Below are 22,910 nucleotides of genomic sequence, written 5' to 3'. Positions count from 1 at the left end.
CAGGGGTGGCCCCACCTCTCTAATATATAAGACCTCGAGTTGCTCTCACGTTTTGTTTCTCAATTGCACTCTCGCAGCCCAACAATAAAAGTCAATTAATGTCTTTTCCTCCAATTAAATAATAAAAAAAATTTATCTTTTTTTTATAATCATCTCTTATTTTCTTATTCAAAATATTGCATGCGGAATCAAGTTTTTTTTACAAACAATCCAAGTAAAATAGCATCATTTTGTTTTGTACAATAAAAATAAAAATTATACTGAAAATTGGAATCCAATGCGACGTACGTGATCGAAAAATATATACGTCTATATACACATACATTTGTGACGATACTTTTTGTGACATATAAATTCATTTTATACCCCCGCAAGGAATAAAAAGATCGATGGTTGTTAGAGAATTTATTCACAAGAGATGAATCGAAGAAGACAAACGATTTATTTTATTTTGAAATGAATATATAAAATGGTAATAATACATTATTATTATAAAACTCTATAATGCTTTATCGATCATCGCTCGTTGACATATTAAAAATTGTCTGCATTACTGCAAAACTATATATATTTTTAGACTGCATTATTTATATCAATCATAAAAAAATATTGTTTATATTCTAAAATGCCAATGATAACTTTACTCATACATACAGTGCAAGTGATATATAATGTCAATTGGCGGTATTATATTTATACATATATATATTTGGTCTCTAATTCTATATTGTGAGAATCAAGTGACATACTGGCATCAATCGATCATTTGATAGCCGATATTGCTAACTACCAGCCACAAAACACATCGAGTATCACGTTTATGAACATCGGAAACGTTAATACAAACGCTGTCGATATTCCCAGGGCTCGGATGGGATCGACCGCCTGTCGGTATCTAGGATTATCGGCATTTCCGGGCGACGTATACTCTTCTCTACTCTACTCTTTACTCACTTTTGCACGATGGGATAAATTCAAAAGGGACAAAGGCCAGTCCAGCCGTGAACGCTAAAAGAAAAGCCGATAGAGATAGAGACTAAGCCATATATAAAAAAAAAATATATATATATATATATATATATATATATATATATATATATATATATATTGAGAGAGGGAGATAGAGAAAGAAAGAATAAAAATAAAACAATGTAAAAAAATAAACAAATAGGGAAATGAAAAAGTCAAACAAAATAATTCGTATAGTTTCTTGCTCAATTAGTCTTTTTAAATTTCTTTCATTAGTTAGTCACTTTTACTCTATATTTAATTGTTAGGTGATACACATACGCTAGATCAAAGGAAATGTTAAATATTATACGAGAGCAAATGTGAGGTAGATCAGTTTTGAATTAATAAACTCATAATTCAATCGTGAAACATGTTATGGAATTTTTCACATAAATAACAAAAAAAAACTAGGTGATAATGTATAAAAAATATAGAAATATATGAAAGTATATATAAAAATTAACAAACTGGTGATAATATTTCTCTGTTATTTTCGTGATCAAAATACTATGCAAAATTGTCCTATTTGTAAAAATTTTAAAAGAGTAAAAAAAGTTATTATATTGTTACTATGAATTTATTACATTTTATTTATTGATAAACTATAAATTCTATACATATATTGGATTTTTACTCGTGGTGAAATTTCCAACACCAAATTCTATAATCTCGTGATGAGAACTTTTTACTTCAGCGTAATAAGATTTTATCCCATAAATAGGTTTGCTATCTACGTCATTGGCGTTTGAAAGCTTATTTTCTACAGATAATTAAGCTAATCTTCGACACTAAAAGTAAGTAAAATAAATGAATGATAATTTTTTAGTATAAAGCGAATAATAAACATTTTCTACGATAAACTTTAAAATCAAGTATGCATACTTACATGTAGTCGTAATTAACACACTTACTAAATAACATTGAAACTCTACAGGGACAAAAATGAAATACATAAATTGAGAAACGACAATTAGTATAATGATAAAGTGTTCAGTAATTACTATCATTCCAAATAGTAATTCTTTATCATTGTTTATTAAAATGTATTAATAATTATAGAATAAATATTCAAATTTATTGTCTATACAGGAAAAATCAATATTTTAACGTTAAAAATCGTAAGTTAAACATTAAAAATTTATAACACCTTTTATAAAATTTATTGGTTGAAATGTTAGAATTCCCTATATTCACTAGACTGGGGTTAAAAAATTGATGATTTTTTTTTCTTCTAAGTATATTGAAAATATTATTTGAAATGACAAAAAAAAATTACTGTGAAAATTTGAGCTCTTAATATTAATATTAAGAGGTCTATCATCGCAATTTTTTACTGAGTGGGTTTTTGTCTCATAACTTCCCGCAGCCATCGAGATAAACGAAATTGACTTGAATACATTACTCGAAGGAAATCCAATGCTCTACAAAAAAGCTTTGATTGAAATTTTTCGTCAAATAATAAACCGTTTCCATATAATCATGCCTTGAACATCGATATGTTTTTACAATTTGATTTTTCAACTTTGGAATAATTCATGTAAAAATCAGTATCCAAAAAAAAGCAAATAAAAATTCTTAAAGGAAATTAAATGCTCTACAGAAAAGTCTATTAACATCTATGGCAAAATTCACTCCTTCAAAAGTTATTCAAGGTTATAGTTGAAGTCAAAACGACTTTAACATTAACCTTGACGACAACTTTAACTTCGCCTTTAATCGATTCATCCGTTCAAAAGTAATGGAATATTTACATACGTATGTTCATGCATGTTCGTACATGCATACATAGACACCCACCTGAAAATAATCAGAATAGCTTCCTGGGACCTCAAAATCTGTTGAAACCTCGGTTTTTGGAAATCGGACCGAAACCAATAACTTACCCTTTTTTTTGGAAATTTCGAATTTTTTTAGCAGAAAGTTAAAAAAAATCATGAAGAAAAACATGAAAACATGAATAATCAATTCTAACCAAATTTCTTACCCACTGATTCAATAAATGTGATGGAAGCGAGGACATCACAAAAATCTTTTGTTGACATTAGTGAAAATAACAATGTATTGACTTTCGAGGATTTCATTTCAAGAGAATACTTTAGTCAGTAAAATAAATATACACTTTTAAACATATTTAGTGGCTAACTTCATGGTATCGGATTGGCGTTACGGCGTGCGCGCGCAGTTCCCAATTTTACTCTCAACTAAACGCGTCAAAAGAAGTAAACTTCAGAAAAGACAATCTGCGAGTAATACAGGTATTAAACAAGTTCGAAATCAAAAAACCTTTCATAAAATTAAAAAAAGTTTTTTCAGAGTAAAAGAACAAAATGATTTTCTTCAAAAGTCAAATAACAAATTAAAACTTCGATAGCTACATGTTATAAAAAAGTGTCAAAGATAAGTTCCGATGTATTAAATAATGCTCTAACCGAAAACGTTGAAAAAATTCCTGAACCATAACAAAACGTCATTGAAAAGATTGTAATTCGGAAGACTGGATGATGTTATTTGCATGTCACACTACACATGAAATCTCTAACAACATTCAAATTCATACGAGACAAGAACATTTTGCTACTTCCATGTCCAAGCACTGTCAGCAAGTAATTCTTAATGTTTAATAATATTTAATAATGTTTTATATTCTAGTTGTATACTAAAGTATTATATAGTATGTTTATTATCAAAATTATTTACTTATTTATTTTTTTTAGGCAATTACCCAAAATTCCAATATCATGTGAATTTGATCAGGCTTTTTTTAAAGTTTTTTCGAAATATACAGAAAATAATCCAAATAAAGATGGATGTTGATTCAAAACTAATTTTTTCAGACTCCCGGATGTTGGAAAAGATGATATATAAACAAAAAAAAAAAAAAACGTTAACAGAAAAAGCGAATCATGGTTTAGTGTTTATGTTTCAATCATTGACTGGTTTATTTATACAGCTAATAGCTCTGATACACCTAATTTAATGAAAACAACAAAGAACAGATTATATTATAAGAAGACATTTTGTAAATACATGCCAGGTCCATATGACTTACCAAATTGCCGTAAATTACAAAAAATGATAAAAAATTGAATATCCAGTCCAAAACTGAGGAAGAGTATGTAAGTTATTTGTTAGTTATATTTTTTAAATAAATATTTTACTGTTCATATCTCTTAAATATTGTAGTTGACTGTGCAAAATAGTGCATTTATTTGTACTCAATTTTTTCTCTTGTTATTCGCTAATTATATCAATTGACAATAATGTTCTAGAAATATGTAAGGAAACTGAAAATAGAATAGAATTGTTGAAAAGTAATCTTTACGCATATTCAACTGACAACGAAAATTCTGTACTTTAATAAATTCATTCTTATTATTATCATCATTTCGTTTTGGGCAGTTTTTTTTAGATACGGACCCCTTAATGGGGTTTCAATGAGGATTGCTCATAGGATGTAACTATGAAATAGCCCTTATGGAACTTTGCCGGTATTGACTTCTATGGATACCGATGGATATTAAATATTTTAGTCAAGTATTTATTGTAATCATGGTACAATACATTCATGCTGTTTTGTTCAATTTTAAAATTATAAATGCGACTATATTCTATATATAGACTAAAATGCAAATTGACCCATCGACAGAAAATCTGCCTGTGTTATATATATTATGTATTGAATGTAATACCACTTTATTGTTTTACGTGAAATATTAGAATATATTGTATACTTTCAATAGTTCGTTTTTACCATGCAAGGCCATAATAAATCACCGATGGTTACTGAAAGAGACGTTTATATAAACACATCAAAGTTCAATATTATATTTACTGCATATATTATAAAAGAAAATTGTTTTGACGAAAAATTAACATATGAATACTATCAATGTGTTTATGAAGAAGAAGAAACATATACAATTACAATCAACGAAAACAATTCTATTAAATTTTGTATACGCATACAAAATATACCGTGCATAAAAAGTATTGCACACAATAAATTAAAAAAAAAAAATAAAAAAGAAACAAATATTCCTGTTGCTCTATTATTTGGTTTTATTTATGCATAAAATAAACATTTAAACAAAAAGTTATAGTAAAACAAATAAAAATGTATTCATATTTTTCCAGTTCCGAAATTAAATATGCGGTCAACGTATTTTGAAAGTTTTTTTTAATTATCACGAATGTGGTGTAATTTAAAATGCATTGTTTAGTGACGAATGAAAGGGCTTATTAAGAAAAAAAATTCGACAATGTTTAGAAACTGATTCGACACGTAGGTTATGACGGATTCAAAAAAAAAAAAAAAAAAAAAACAAAGAAAATTAGTTGGAATTAGGAGTTTTCAATCAATTTTGGACCAATCGATCTTTAATGTGGACCAGTTCCAATGGCTAATAAACTTTTTGGATTAACTCGAAGATGATCTATATTGAATAAGCTGACTAAAAGATAGAGAATATTATACGCACCCAACCACTTGGACATTATCCCGGATATAGGATGTGTATACATATAAAATATAATAGTTTTCTATATAATACCCGCACTCTAAAGTCATTAGCGATTTTTTACAGTTTACAATGGAAGTTCTAAGATCCTGATAATTTCAGACCTCAATTATTGACAAATTTTTTAAGAAAAAAAAAATCAAAGTATTATTTTTTCAGGACCAAGTTTAATCGAATTAGAAACAAAAGCAAAATATAAATTTCTTAAAAAACCTTTAATTTTTAACCCTTATATTTTTGAATATCAATTTATATTAAATTATAAAACTCTTATACATTATAATTTTTTAATATGCCTGAATTTGACTAAATAACTCGAGTTAATTAATTATTTCCCCTTTAAATTTTATCTCCATTTAACATACAAAAGAAATCTTTTTGAAAAAGCCTTGCTCCGACATAACTCATCAGTCTCTCGCATAGAAACTTGACTTTCATAATAATTTCCCGCACAGATTTCAAATGAAAATCCCACAGTCTTTTATAAATGTCAGCAGCAAAACTTCTCGTAGTCCAGAAAAATAAGTAATATAATTCATTTCAGGTGCTGAAATTTAGCAGCCTTTACTCTCATACGTCAAACCGAAATTTATCGCAAAAACTTATATATATTTAATTTATACGAAAAATTTATTGCTAAGTAATAAACATTTTATTTGAAAAAAAATGTTTTAATCTAAAATAAATAAAATATTTATCTTGAATAAAAACAATTCATAGATATAGGCCGATATATTATAGATATATGTCAAGAGATCAATGACAAAAAAGGCTAACGAGCTTCAAATGCATGACTGCAGCATGAAGCGGCAACATAAAGCTTCAGTTAAATCTACTATAACTATAGCTATCATTATATAGTTTCCTTTTCTCTTTCGTCCCTTGCAAGCGTATGGAGCTCGCCATCAAAGCGCTCTCTATATTTAGCTGAGTCGCCCGCCCACGAGCATCAACCAAGCAAGCAACCACCAACACTATTAAATATATATATACATACATATATACACACACCAATACCTAGATATTATATGCAGCCACCGTACAATATATCACACACATGTCCATAGCATAGTATAGAATATAAACGCAGTAATATGTGTATGTAAAGAGTGCAGTTACAGATTGTGATCACATATATACATATGTTCGTTTACATGTGTGGTGTACAATGCGTATGTACCTATTGTCGACCCTTACACGCTATATTTGATGATACTGGGTCTCAGAGTCAAGGATTTATTGGAAAATTCACCTCTCGAAAAGGCTTATATTCGAATTCTAGAACAGAAAATACATAAAGTAAATTATATACATATACATGTATAATCCTTGATACACGGCTTTGAACTTTGATGGTGAGAGATAATTAATACGTTAGTGTAGCACGCGCGGGATTAAATCAGCGTGTAATCAAAGGCTTGAATAGTTTGACGTGTACTAAATATTTAATGGAATTTTCTTTTATAATACTTTGCTTATAATGAAGTTACTAAATAATGTAGTATTTTCTTCATTTAATGTATAATATAGTAATGAGTTACGTACCATAATGTAATGTTATAAATTTTTTCGATATAAATTTTATAACGTCTACCTTTTACATGGAACAAAATAAGTGACGGTAAAAATATTGTTTTTTGAATGACAATTTTTAAATAATAAATGTTCATACAATAAATCAGGTTATGACGTCTAATTTAAATTTCGGGCGTTGTCTATATATGCACGTCAGATCAAAAATATTTTCTGTTATATTCTTTCTTCCAAATTTTGCGTCATTAGCGTTGACCAAAAGTACAGTGCTTCGACCAACTTTGACGTAAGTTGAAAGTAAAAGAGAAAACTTTTAGGTGAAACCTCGTTTTCCAACTCAGGGATTTCCTTGAAATGAAACGGAACTATTCTTGTTGCATTCATACAGTAGACGAAAATTTCAAAATTATTCTTAGACTACTTAAATCATAATTTGCAAAAATAATAAGTTTTAGACTTTAGTTAAGATTTCAGAAAACGCTAAAAACTCTGAGCTTGAGATGTTTTCTTTAATAAAATGTCTATGCTTAACTATATTAGATTCGTAACGATTGATGACGTGCTTTTGTCTATATTTCAGGCCGATAATTTTGACGCTAAATATTTTAACTAAAGATAGAAAGGTTTAGTAAACTAAAGTTGATTGACAACACTACCTTGTGTTATCAATGAATGTGATTAGATTATTATAGATTTCACTTGCTTACATACAAAAACGATAATATATTATGTGATAAGGGAAGAAACAACAAGAATTCTTACAATGGAAAGTTAGCTAGTCGAGCCGCGTGTCACATTTTGTTTTGAAACACCTTTCATTCAAATTATATGTATATTTTAATAATAATTACTTGCATCGAAGTTTCAAGTTTTAATACCCCACAATACTCATCTGTTAGATATTGTTTTCAACTTACTGCTTATGTTCAAAAATCATTAATTTCAAGTTCGATTAGTCACTTGAACACTCTGAAACCAAGTGTATTATTTTAACTATACATTAAATGTCTTGCAGTACTTATACTGGAAAATGCATATTACTATTTAAAACATCGCGCCTGGGTTCTTTGAATACGAAATGAGGTTTATGGGTTTGAAATGAGATTCAGTTTAGTCGAAGGAGGTTTTATAGTATGAAATGATGGTGAGTAACTTTCATTAAAGACATGATGAGGCTCACTCTGCTATTTTGAGGATTGAATGAAGAGCAAGACCCAAAAATAGTGTGAAATGAGGGCTAAAATTTTAACTCGGGATAAGTAATAAAACTATAGTTTTTTGCATTGTAGCCACTCAAAACACATTTCACGGTGTGTTAAACATCTATAGTTTGCTTATAGCAGTTCAGTATTATTTGACTCGACTACACACTTGGTTTTAAAATTAAAGGCAGCTTATTGAAGTCTATATAATGATGCATATTACACGCTGAAAAAAAAAATGCTAACTATTACCATCTTGCGATAGGGAATGATTACCATCGTGTATGCGATAATTATTATCACGCGCTTATGTTAGCTATTCGTTTCTCGTATTAATTTTAATTTTACCTTCTAAGATAGTAATGATTATCATCACGGATAGGAATGGTTACTATCTAGATACGAATGCTTACCATTTTCGATAGTGATAGTTAACATAAAAAAATGAGAATCATTAAAATATACAAATAGGAATAGTTACTTCGTTCGGATGGCAAGTATTACCACTTTTTTTTCAGCGTGTAGCATATCTCATATCTCATATATGACATTAACATTATCCGTTTCCCTGACTAGGAATATCATTATTAATTAATCAAAGTTATTAGCAATAGCATACAAATGTATGTCAACAAAACTGAAATAAATATTCTTCATAATCTTAAACGAAGGGGTTAAATGTTTTCAATTCACCGGCTTGTAGAAATCTGAGATTGATCCGAAATTGGTTTGTATACTCTATAGTCAAGTGTTTTATTTGGAGTTAAAATTTTTATCACACATTAAATATGATCCATATTTAAGGCCATAAACAAAACTATAGTTTATTGTAGTCACTTAAAAAATGCTTCACGGTGTATTAAATATTTATAGATTGCTCATGGCGTTTCAATAAGATTGACAAACTCTTGGGCCAAGACTATTAAATTGAGGCTCTGGAGTCGAGGATTGGCAAACTCTTAGGTCAAGACTTGCAAACTGAGGCTCAGTGGCCCAAATTCTATCGAGACTAACAAATTTAAAATAGTTATTGGCATTTAAAAGTATTGACAGAAAAAATTAATTAACTCAACCAAAGAAAATATAATTTCGTAATTTTTTATTCGTCAAAATATATATAATATCAGACTTTTGAATAAATTAATAGAGCAGCATAAAATTTGAATTAAATTAACATAGTAAATGTTGTTTGTTTAAAAACTTTATTCAACAGGTTAATACAGTATATATAGTATGTAGTTTATATGAATAAATGAACATAAATCCTGAGATAACAGAATAAAAATAGATTAAACTACAACAGCAATTAGATATACCCCTCAAACTGTTTTTCGAACCGCAAACACGGGGTTTTATTATTCTACCACACGTTGATCCAATAAAACTCTGTCGGCATGCTCATCAATGTAAAATTGGATCGATGGGATTCCCCCATTCCTCTTTTTTATTCCCTATTATATATACCGCTACATGAACGTCACTCGCAGCATGATAATAATGCAAAGAATCGTGGATCTACACACAAAGTAACTAATCTGATGCATAACTATATAACCTTTTTATTATAACGTTACTGTAAATGTATAACCCTGATAAAACTTTTAACCTCTGCCTATTTATTAAAAGCTTCAGAATAATTTTAAAAATTTTAATTTGTTTATAAATTTTCATCAAATTTTTTTTATAATTTAAATGAACTTTAAATTACATAAAAATATTTACCTAAATGTTGTATTTTATAAAATATTTAAATATAGGTCGAGGTCTACTATATTGCTTTCCTTCTCTGAAATTGATCACGTGACACTAAACCCACTCACAAGTAACACTGTAATGTTTGTTCAATTGTCTATAAATTTAACAGTTAAACTTAAACAATAATATAATATCACAACAAAGCAATTTAAATCTTAAGTTTGTAAGCTCATTAAACAACAATAGCCACAAAACATGTCTTTGTTTTATTATAAAATAAATTTATTATAAGCTTTCGTACTACTGAAGCTTGCGGGTTATTCTATCTTTATATTCACACAATATACGAAGGACGAATTCGCGGGCATGCGCAATTTTATAAATTTCTCTGTACAACTCGATATCGTCGTTGCTACGTCACTGTTCAGTGACGTCATCAGATTTCGTCATCGATTGTACACGTGTCTAATTGGCGGGAAATTAATTTCATTATCAATTGAAACAATCTACATTTTATTGTTATACATATGATATATATAATATATATTATAAATTAATTTTCAAAATATAATATTTTCTTTTCTTTGAAAAAAGTTTCTTTAGTTATTTTACGATACAATAAAGTATATGTCCAGCAATGGTAAAATCAATTTTTAAAATCAATAGACTTTCGTTTCGTACAATTGGAAAATTCCCACGCGTGACGTATAATTTAGCCGAGTGTTATTTTTATACTAATTGATCGTTAAATATTTATCAATGTCACAGTTTATTGATCAAACATAAAATAAAAATTTTTCTATTATTATGACAATTGAATTTTTAAAGTATAATATTCAAAACAAAGAATCATTGTAATTTTTGTTGAAAGTTTTTAAAGAGTTATTTAAAAACTTTATAAACTGTTATCTTGGATAGCAAAGCAGAGCCATGGTAACCCTTCCGTGAAGTATTGGCAACAGAATATACAGCACAGAGTGAAGATAATATAACTTTGCAGCCGATAAAATCACACTCCGTGACGTTAAATTACCAACCCTCTGAGGGGTATATTGAGGGAAAATGTGAATTTAGCGTGTGATAAGGATAGTTATAGTTGAAGTGAAAAAGAAATATATATGTGGGCGGTTTAATGATTTTGACCTGCGCGATTATACAATCTGATCCAGCAGCTTCGCAAGCTCAACGCAAGATGGCAACTGTGCTTTGCGTTACGTAAAGTCTTTGTTCGTTACCCGTTTTTTGCCATCGTATAAAACATGTAATTTTTAATTTCCGTTTTCCATTTGGGAAATTAATAACAATCAGCCTTTGCACTAAATATTTTCCATCTACATAATATATGACATTCTTAATAATTGAACAAGTTGTTTTTAAACAATTACAGTAACCCATCGATAAATTTGTTTATAAAATAGAATATTTATTGTTTAGTTACAAAAATCTATCAGCAAAACTACTTTAGAATATCATAAATTAATTTGTGGACTTCAGAATGTTCGAGAAGCTTCGTCGAGCTCTTGATCGGAAAAAGCAGCTCCTGATACCCGTAGAAATGGCGTCTGTACATTAAGCTTCAATATAGGTTAAAACTAATCTGTAGCAACTGTTTAAATCAACAAACAGTCGGATTTTTCATAAACGAACAAAGCGTTTTTTCAAAAGAACATCGAACTATGGAAAATTTTTCTCTTTAGACGTCTGTCGAAGCCAACAATGGTAATCAGAACATCTTCAAAAATCAAAACTTTAAAATGATTAATTTAGTGTCAAAAGTTTCTAAAAATTGAATGCCACTAAGTAACAAAAAATGTTTTCAATCATTACAGGAGGTATTTATTCGAAGAAGTAAAATTCGGTCCCCGCCCTCGGATCTCCTGATCTTTTTCCCCTCGTTACTAAGAATTCCCCTAATCGTTCGTCCAATCTGACCATACTCACTCAACAATATAAGAAGGTATTTGTCTCCTGATATTGCTTTATAACGGTTACGATTCGCTGAAATTTCAATAATAAAAAACCTTATTAACCATAATTACACCGTATTTTAATAATAATCAACTATAACTACCAATTTGGTGACAGTTCATTAATACTTACGTCAAATTACTATTGAAAAGTCTTCATTAGTAAAATAATACTAATAAATATTTTTTTTGCTCCTGATATATTTTCTAGCTGATGTTCAGCACCGAACTGTACGAAGAGGTGTATTTTAGTAATACGTGTGTAAAAACATAAAGCAGTTGAGCGGAATATCCTGATACATTCTCCGGGGAAATTAAAGACAGAACCAAGAAGAGAATACACAATGCTGTTTAAATTTTCTACCTCTTTGATGGAATGTAAATCGTAGATTCTTGATACATAAGCGGTTAACAGCTACGACGGCGTCTGCGTTACTCATTTATTATAAAACGACGCGCCATCTTGCACGTCTGCGTCTCGCCGCCCATGTAATCAGGATAACATGATATTTTTATATGGTAACGCCGTAACGCAGGTGGCGTCAGTGTTTGCGTCTCTACGATATTATATTACACATATATATATTTATATAGTTTGAGCCGTACGCTTACCCACACTAAATTATATATAACGTCACTTTCTGTAATCCAGTATACGGCGTTTTATTTCATCTCTTTCTATCCTCGGTTGTTTTTTTTTTTTTTCGGTTCTGTAAGTCCCTTGTCTGTACCGGGAGTGACTCCACTCCACTCTTTATATGCTATATATATATTTTAGTACAGTAAGAGACGGTGAATTCTCGTGAGAAGCGTCAGTTGGGTGCAAAGGAGAGATCCGCAAGCCATTTATGGAAGAAACGAGGAGAAGGCTTTGTAAGTATTAGAGTAACATGAAGATGAGAAAGTTTATCTTTTCAATTTCAATGGAATTGATATAGTAATTTAATCTAATGCTCCGTGATTGAATTCAAGGACAATTTACTTAAGATTACAGTTATTAATACTGGAGGTTTTATTACAGTTAGAAATATAAATTATTATTGTTTTGTTTCAACATTTATATTTATAATGTTTTTTCTTATGTTTTGTTCAAGATGAAAATGGGAACTTGAGTTAAGTCACGATTCATGAGTATAGCACAGAACACAGGCACACTGAAAGAAGCCACGTGCAGATAGATAATCGTGAGTTCTCCGCGGTACGCCGCGAGATTCTCAGCGGATGTCAATGAACTCTGGATAGGAGGGAAACCAAGGGCTGATGTGATGGGATATCGATTTGTCTATTCGAGAAAAAAAAAACGGTTACTAGTTTTCTCGTCAATGCAACCTTGTATTTAAAAAAATAATATGGTTTTCCAGAATAAATTAAAGTACATACTTATAAGTAATTATTTTGGTAAAATAAAAATACCCTCTAAAAGTGAATTAGCGTAATTCACTAGCAAATAGTGAGTATTCACTAATTTTCACTGATTCAGTTTTAAAGAGCAACCCATCTTGGTTGTTGGAAGATTATATATGAACAGTTTTTACTCAAAATAGCTTCCTAGTTAATTATCTTTTTTTTTTTTTAATTCTGTACGTATGAGAATCTTCTCCAGTCATTTACTTATGGGCAAGTTGTCACATAGACGTTTACTGTTGAAACTGAACGTAACTGTATACTACATAGGCTATGTTACTTCACTTGACTTCACTTTTTATTTAATGGCTTGAACTGTTTTAGTCCAAGTTGTTGTGTATTTGGCTTTAGTTTTTGTTTTGAGAAAGTTATGTAGAATATCAGCATGTTGTGCAGACGGAGTTTTATTAAAATGAAGGATGTGCATAGGTCGGCGACGAAACGAATCTCAGGTCCGAAAGACCTCACAGCTTTTTTTTTGTGTGTGAAAAATTCTTTCGGCTTTCACTAGGATTTGAACCCACACCTGGTCAGTGATCAAGTTCACGAGACCTGTCTTACGCTAGGTAATGTTAAAACATGTTCATTCTGCATATGAGAAACAAATATTGCCATTATAGCAACTTATCGCTTCGTCAAACGCGTTTAGTTAATACAAGAGCGAGCCACTTACGGGTTGGTAGCTGTCATCATTAATGGGATTCCTAACATAACTAACCTCTAAATAATTAACACAGTATTAGGATGTCAGGGTAAAAGATATCGTTAAAATTAGCATAGTTTTGTTTTTCGTAACACTCGATGACGAAAAGTTTCGGCACTCGTTGAAACTACACAGAAAAAAATAATTTATTTACGAAAAAATTTTACTCGCCTTAAAAAAATGTCTGTCTTCAATTCATAATACAAAACATTTCTTGCGCCCAGATATCTTTTTTTTTTGTGAATGAAGCTTTACTGAACCGTAGCTTAAACGGATTTAGATGAATTGAATTGTAGCCTGCTAGCCCTAAAAAATATGGTGGAGTCACACGGAGAGAAATGTATGACATTTATCAACATACTTATATACACTATCGCATTGAGTATCATACTCTCTAAAAGTAAATTAGTGAAATTCAGTACGAATGAGTGAATTTTCACTGGGAACCAACTATAAATATACCACTGATTGAATTAGTGGTAAACTTATAGGTGCATAAATAGTGACTATTCAATAATTCGCAGTAAATTTCACTAATTCATTATTAGAGGGTAAGTATGGTGTGTAGTGTTATACTTATGGTGTTATACACTATAAAGCATAGTAGAAAACGCCACATGGTATTCAATACAATAGTATATAAGAGTATGGTAATAAACGCAATACATTTCTTTCCGTGCAGTGGGTAAGTATGCGCAAACACATGCATTTCAGTCCGAAAGGAATGGGCCTGCGCACACTTACCCACCACGCACAATTACCCCACATGACTCTGTTCGTATTTCGACACTTTTCGAACACTTCGCTAGCTGCTCAAGTAAATTGAAGTTATACTGAAACCGCCACGAGACTTAACAACATCAAATCCTTAATTCAGTTGAGCAAGTGAATCAAAATGAAAAGATATTCTCAATTTATTGAAGTGAGTAAACATGTGGCCATTAATGATAATGGAAAAAATAAAATAATAAAGTTTTATTTGAATAGATAATTAAATTTCAATAGGATGATTTCGTCTAATGAAATTTTCCGAAGGTAAAAAGGGTTGAATTATAAAAAAATATACGGGTAAGTTGTAATCACACAGTATATTTAACAGACGGTCAAAAACTCGCAGAACCAGGCCTCTTATAGTCTTATTTTTATTTTTTTTTCTCTCCTCTTTCTTCACTCTTCCAGTTCCCCGGCCGCCTACTCGACGATCCCACTCATTCATTCCAACTTGCTATTGCGCGTCCTTCCAAACCCACCTCAGCTGTACGGATTTTATCCCAGCACTTAGTCTCATCTTCTTTGTTCATATACGTGTTCTTCATTGCATTGCTGAGAGGGCAAAAGATATTCAGGTTCTACTGAATTTTAATGGCTTTACCACCTTTATTATTCAACAAAATTCTTAAGATTTACTTTTTTAAATTATACATTGCAGTAGTCCAAATAATTATTTATATAAAACGTTTTCAAATATTTAACAGAGTCAACTATCGATCGTAAAATATACAACTAATTTATACATTTTTATGCTTGAACTCCGGAACAAAAATTTTTTTTTTTCGATGCTCAAACATTTGTATAGGTGAACCAGTCGCTTGAGATATCGATTCGCAGGTGGCTACTATGGCCCTTGAGAATTGTTTACAATACGATTTATTATGTGGAGCCACCTGCTTGCTACTACTCTTTTCGAAATCTCAATCGACGCCGACACGACTAACCCCGATTGTGTATCTGCGTTTGAAGATGCACTAATACTGCAATACACCGGATATATATAACTTTTTCTTATTTTCCTTTATCTCTTTTTCAAAATACATGCAATCCAACATAACAACTTTAACCATGCGCCTTGAACAAGGAAATTATTATTTACCGTCAATAATATGAGAAAGTTAAAACAAAATTTTCTTATAACCAAAGAACTCAATTTTTAAGCCTATTTTCAGATAGGTCATTCGTAATGAATTGCACTTTTTTGTTTTTAACAAACTTAGCTTTTATAGCTTTTACGTATTCCAAACACGAAATGGCAAATTAATTTTACCAGTGCTTAAAGTTTCTTCACTCTCTTTAATCTATCGTTAATAAAAAAAAAAGTTAGCGCTGCCGTCGTTGGCTGGATGCCGGGAGGCATTTGGATACAGCGAACTAAACAAAATACTTCTCTGAAAGAATCGCCATCGTTGGAATTACGGGTTCTGTTAATTTTCAGTTTAGCTATAGTTGATACCGACTAATTTGAAACCAATTTTAATGAAAAAAATTCATTGTATTTGTGTTGTCTTCTTTACTATAATATCACTGCCGGGTCAAAAAAATAACTTGATTTCGGAGTAATTTTAAAAATTGAAAATAAAGCAAGAGCAAGATGAATGCATCAAGTCAAGTATAAAGTTTGTTTTTAAAATTATGTTTCAAACTTCTATGATCGGATGATAATTAATTTTATAACTATTTTATGTTTTATGGCCTTGCCGATCCTTTATTGACTATTTATACACTTTTTTTGTCCAACGTTTCGCACATAGTATATCTATGGCATCTTCAGGGACCTCCCTGATTCAGAAATCTAATTTGGAATAATTCAAATACGATCTAAAACAATTCAAAGTTGGCAAAATTGACTATATATAGGTATACACTCTAGCATGGATTGAATCATTCCAAATTAGATTTCTGAATCAGGGCTATTAACATTATTTTGAACATATAATTATAATAACAATTTATACAATATTCTAAAGACTATTTTTGTTTTATTATTTAAAATCTATCTATATACTCAATTACCTTAAATGGTATAGTCATAAGTCAATTTAAATATAACAATTATTGCAAATGTTATCACAGTTGTACAATACTATACTTGAAATCAAATGTCAATAGTTATATCTCTATCAAATCCATGGTTTGTATAGAATTTAATTTAATTCATGAAGAATCTGGAACAGAATCAAATTTTATTAAAATATTGAACAATTTTTATCTAAACCAATTACTATGCATTGTTTTTATAGGTTAGCTACCATTGAATGAATTTCCTTGAAACAAAACTTTATTTAAAGTCATTTTAAAAATTCATGTATGTCTATTATTTTTTAATAACTGAAAAACACGTTTTAAGATATGAAAACACATTTGGTTTTGACTTGCTTTTGACTAAGTTGTCTTACTTAGTACCGATTTACGTTAACTATAAATCAGATTGAAGTCAAGTTGAATAGATTTGACTTAGTGGTCTCAAACTTGAAACATTCAGTCAAATCCAAGTCAACGCGTAGGTTAAATCATATCAATTAAGTTGAAAGCAAGTTATTTTTTTGAGCCGAGTGGCTTAAAAAAATATACACACATAAAAGCAAATAAAATGATGAAGGTCACAAGGCTTAAAATTTCGGCTTCATTTCACCCTTACTATGGTATTTTATCCGATAACTACTGTATTGAGAGTCGAATGAGGAGCAAAGTTTGTATGTAAATTCATCCTTATTGGCCCCGCACAACCCAACAAAAGTCGGTTGTTTGAGATCGATGTGAGGCCCAAAATTTCGACTCCAATGATGACGGCAGTTTTTCACAAAATAAAAATAAATTTTACTCAGTTTTTTCAATAAAGAACTTTGTACTAATGGAAACATTAGATACGATGTAACTATTTTTGAATGTCTATTTAAATAAAAAAAAATCATTATATCTATTGAGCTAACAAATGATAATCCAAGTATATAATATATATGTATTACACTGCTGCGGATATGTTATGTATAAGGTATTAAGTAAATCTACTTTTCTTAATTTATTCTTGATTCAAAATACTAAACATCAAACAGAATACGTTTTTTTATGGCTTATAATTTATAATCATTTAGAATAATATCTACACGTCCTACTTATTGACATCGCATATCTAAGTTATTCATTCACCTACGATTTTGTTCCCACGCTCGTACTATTTTAAAACCCATCTTATTTCTCTACACCGACAGAGTTTATATTTTTACGAACTTTTATTTAAATTCTTTGAAACTGGACACTACCGATTTTTCTTTTTATTGTTTTTAAATATATATTTAACATATTTGAATTTCTTGACTTTTTCTTAAACGAAATTATATTGAATAACATTAACAAAAATAAAGCTTAAATATATAGTTTATTTTAGTAAATCATTTGTAAAAGCCTCCAAGGTCTACTTAGTAACGCGCGCGAGACTCGCATAAAATAAATCACAAAGCTATTTTGGTGACTGCCTACTCGGCCAACTACTATTATCTTACATGCCATATTGCATCGTACAAAATTTATAAATTATTGTACATGCATCAAATATAAAAATTTATTATCTACATAAAACCTATATTTATATTAACAGTATTTAAAAAATATAAATTTTATAAAAGAATTAAAAAAAACAAAAAAAAAAACAATTTTAATTCTTTATTCACAAATATTACATGTACATGTACATGGAAAAAAACGGATCTCAAAATTTAGTTATAATTACTATGTGGAAAGTAATCCGAAACCATTAATGGTTCGGATAGCTTTCACTTTTGGCTAAGGAAAAAATTTTACTACTTCATAAATAAAAAATACAAACGCTTAGTAATTTTTGGTTTCGAGTTACTTTCCATATAGTAATTTTTGGTATATAGTTTTTTTTTCCGTACAAGATTATTTATTTTTATCCTTTATAAAAATATACCGGAAGTAAGGGAAAAGGTGCGGTTGTAGGAGTCCTTCTACCTCAGTTGTGTGTCTCTCGCGATTCGAAGACGAAGAGGGAGAAAATGAAAAGCAAATGAATAATAAACCGTTGAATCCCCGTAATAGTCGATGAATTTATTCATAAGTATTTATATGTCACTTGTGAATACCCTTTCATTAAGGTGGCCCAAAATAACAAATTACTTTTTTTTTCGAGTTTCATATATGAAAACTTGTTGGTTTAAGATGTTTCAAGAAGCCTCTCAAAAAATCAGCTTAATAAAAGTTATGCAAGGGGTCACTCCCGAAATTTGAAAATTCAAAAAATTATTGAAGTCGTTTAGAGAGTACCATTTTTAAGATTTTACACTTTATATGAGGCACTGCAAAAAAAGTTTCACTGGCACTTGTTGATGATCATCACAGTTTTAGTGAACTAGCACTAAATTTAACAGGAAATTGTCTCCTTGTATAAAACTGTTCATAGTAATATTTACTATATTAGTTTGAAACTCAAAAGCCTTGTTCTAAAATCTACAACGCATCTAAGTCAGTTCAACTCTGTTAAAATGAATCAGTGAAAAGACCTGTGAATCAGTAAATATTCACTGCGAATCAGTCCCAAGTATATCACTGATTCGAATAGTGACATACTGAGGACTATCTTCACAATGAATATCCCTTTATAGCCAAGTTGGGGGCAACCTGGCGACAATATACTGCCGTAACCTGTCGCCAAGTTGACCGTAAAAGTTGGCACTTCCATAAGTTGACGGCAACTCTCCGAGAATCTTGTCAACAACTTTCAGCTCGTGTACGCCAACTTTCTGATGATCAGAAACTCTGGCTATCAGGGTTCACTGATTGGAGTACTTTTCACTGATTCATTTTAAGAGAGAAAGGTTTCAATAGCTAAATTTACCTCTCTAACAGTAAATTAGTGAAATTCACTACAAATCGGTGAATGGTCACTATTTCTCCAGCTATAAGTACACTACTAATTCAACCGGTGGCAATATACTTATAGCAGGTTTCTAGTGCTTATTTATTAATTCACAGTGTGAATTTGTACTGCGATCCAGCTATAAGTATACCACTGGTCGAATTAGTGGTATATACCTTAATAATAGCTGTAGAAATAAGTATTCTTCTCTGATTCATTTTAAGTACTTTTGAATATTGATAACGACAGTACATCTATATAAATTTCGATTTTTACAAATAAAACTGATGATAATATTGTAATGAATATGAAACTGATGTTTTAAAATATTTGAATAACTAGAAAACAAATGCCTTCTTCTCTTGTTTTATAGATACGCGACTAAAGTTAGTCAGTCTTATATTGAAAACTAAACAGCAAACATTTGTATTCAATAAACATATCTCTCTCTTGCTTTCTTTTACTGCTGTTAATTGTGGTGTTGTTATCTCTAATATAAGTGTGTTATTATTGTCGTGTATAAATGATATTAATTTAAGATACCAGTTACTACAATTTGGTGTCAGAAGTGGGATTCGAACCCACGCCCATAATGTGGACTTGTATATTTCACTCCCTAAACATGAATTAGTGAAAATAAGTGAATATTTACTAATTCCAAGTGTAAACCGAACTACTATTTTCAAAAAGTGGTTTGATTGTCACTCAGAATTAGTGAATATTCACTTATTTCACTTATTCATGTTCAGAGAGTAAATTATTCGAATCGCAAATTAAAAGTTAGTAAAACAAGAAAATGTTACAAATGTTATTTCAGGTTAAAAGTAATAGAATAATTTAAAAAAAATTATCAATATATACATGAAAAAATAATGTGATATACGTAAGGGAGAAACCCAAGCGCCGGCGCCAAGTAAAAAGAGTACAGTTATAGAGTAGACAGTCGATAAACACTTGGGTACCCCCTTATTTCACAGTCGGCTGTAGTCGCCTGACTTATTCCCCTTACTTTTATTCGTGTTCTCTTATGATATGAAAAAAACTTAACACCCCCGTGAAGCCTAATGACATAAAACACGGCGGGGGTGATGTGTTTTATCTGCAGGGCATTTTATGTATATGTATACATATATATATATTTATGTGACACGCGTGTTGTACAGCAAAAGGCAAAATAAGTCGTAAATATAATTAACAAGTAAAATATATTTATTTGATTATCGTGTCTATGATAAAATTTAAGACTACATATAATCAGTTAATAACCTGATGATCATAATTTTATCCGAGCGCGCCGAGCAACTGACGAAAAAAAGACACACTCTATAGAGTAGACATTGTTGCGATACCAGGACTTTGGTATGTACCAACGTAACATTTCTGCTTCTCGGGAACTCGAGCGCCAGGATATACCAGGAAAGTATGTATTATCCTTAAGCAAGAAGGATGTTTGCGCTTGAGTGACGTCATATTACGTGATCAAGTTAAATTATACGGAGACTAACGAATATATACAAGTAGAATTTTTTATGTACAGTACGTGTAGAAAGTCAGATATTCGAACATACAAAGTAACTAATTAAAACTAATTAGTCTACGTTATTTTCAATATTCTTACAATTCATTGTGCCTTACTGGATCTATTAATGGAAACAAGTCTGCAATAAAATAATTTTATTTCACTGCAAATTCACTCTGTAAAAAAGCATATTAATTTAAAACACATTAAATGAGTTCCAGGTTTTTCATAAGCAAACTATAGTTTTTTATAGTCACTATGAACACATTTCACGGTGTGCTAAATATCTATAGTTTGCTTATGGTGTTGTACAGAGCTGCTATTTTCTAAAAACGAATCAGCGAAAATCACTATTTGGCAGTGAATAGTCACTTATTCACTCTAAAACCAAGTGTGTTACAAGTGTATTGTTTTAACACATATTAATTCTATGTTTAAGGCCATAAGCGAAACTATAGTTTTTTGTAGTAATTTAAAACACGTTTCACGGTGTATTAAATATCTGTGTATTGCTTATGGCGTTTCAATGTTATTTGGGAAGTTTGTTAATTTTGACTACACACTTGGTTTTAGAGTGTTGCCAGAGAAAAGTATACCACTATTTGAATTAGTGGAATACTTTTCACTAGTAAACAGTGATTAGTCACTATTTCGGATTTAAGAGAGTACATTTACAATTAATCTAATAATTTGAGTACACAAAACATCAGCATGAAAAAATTTCATTTGAACTTGATAATTTCAAAAACGTATTCTTAAAATTGATGATTATGGTTGTTAATAGTATTTTTGATAAAATTTTATGGATTACAATTTTGTGGAGTATACGGTAGTTGAAATAATCAGTAGGATTGGTATAAAATTTTATGAATACAAATCAGGATGATTATGACGAAGCATTGAAATATTTTGATGATTATTATTGGTGCATTAGTACTAATATAATCACTAAGACGCTTTATACTTCATTTGATGAAGCAAAAGTAATAGTTGCAATATTCAATGCGTTATAGAACAATCAAGACCAATGAGAAACGATCGCGTGATTCGAATAAAAAAGTAATTTGATTGCAGTTTGTTTGGCTGATCATTATAGGTCACCAAAAATAATATAATTTGAGAAGATGTATGATTTACTATTAAATTATAGACTTGTAAAGTATATGGTGCAGCAAAAATATTTGAAACTGGCTATACAGTAGAGACTATTTTAAATTTTCCCATTAACTGATATACTTTATGTATGCATACATTATAGGTAAAAAGGTATAATGCCGTAGAGATATATTAGAGAGTGTGGTAAATGCAAAATACGTTGGCAATATAAAGTGGCGATGTATATATGTATAACTATATATAAGAGGGGAGAACACGTTTTCAGGACGAAAGGACTAGCGGTGGCGCCAAGCGTAGCCTTTGAGGCGCGTAGGACAATGGAGTCTTCGAATAAGGAGCAGAGTAACAGAAAATCCGGGTAGTGTACAGAATCGCGTGCGCTACACTCTCTTTCTCTACCCCCGTACGGTGATTTTATTGTGGGAGGCGAACGTGAGAGTGCCATACCTGCGACACGCGACCAAGTCATATCACGCAAACAGACAAACGAAAATAATAGTAAAAAATTATGAACTGAAAATCATTACTCACTTCATACAACACATTGTTTTTTGTTTTTTATGTTTAAAAATATTTCTATACGCACAATGTTAACA

General features: G+C 30.3%; 1 protein-coding gene across 1 annotated transcript in view; it reads right to left on the bottom strand.

The window, feature by feature from the left end:
• The window catches only part of LOC103568437 (ras-related protein Rab-37), a 68,853-nt gene extending 58,603 nt beyond the window's left edge, over positions 1-10,250 (bottom strand). Inside the window, exon 1 of the mRNA XM_008545292.1 lies at positions 9,986-10,250. The gene's annotated coding sequence lies outside the window, so the exon portion shown is untranslated. The remainder of the gene's footprint in view (positions 1-9,985) is intronic.
• Between the last annotated feature and the right edge of the window lie 12,660 nt (positions 10,251-22,910).

This window comes from Microplitis demolitor, chromosome 2 (genome assembly GCF_026212275.2).
Source record: "Microplitis demolitor isolate Queensland-Clemson2020A chromosome 2, iyMicDemo2.1a, whole genome shotgun sequence".
Taxonomy (NCBI): Eukaryota; Metazoa; Arthropoda; class Insecta; order Hymenoptera; family Braconidae; genus Microplitis; species Microplitis demolitor.
Note: the sequence above shows the minus strand (reverse complement) of the source record. Positions and strands in the feature narration are given on the sequence as shown.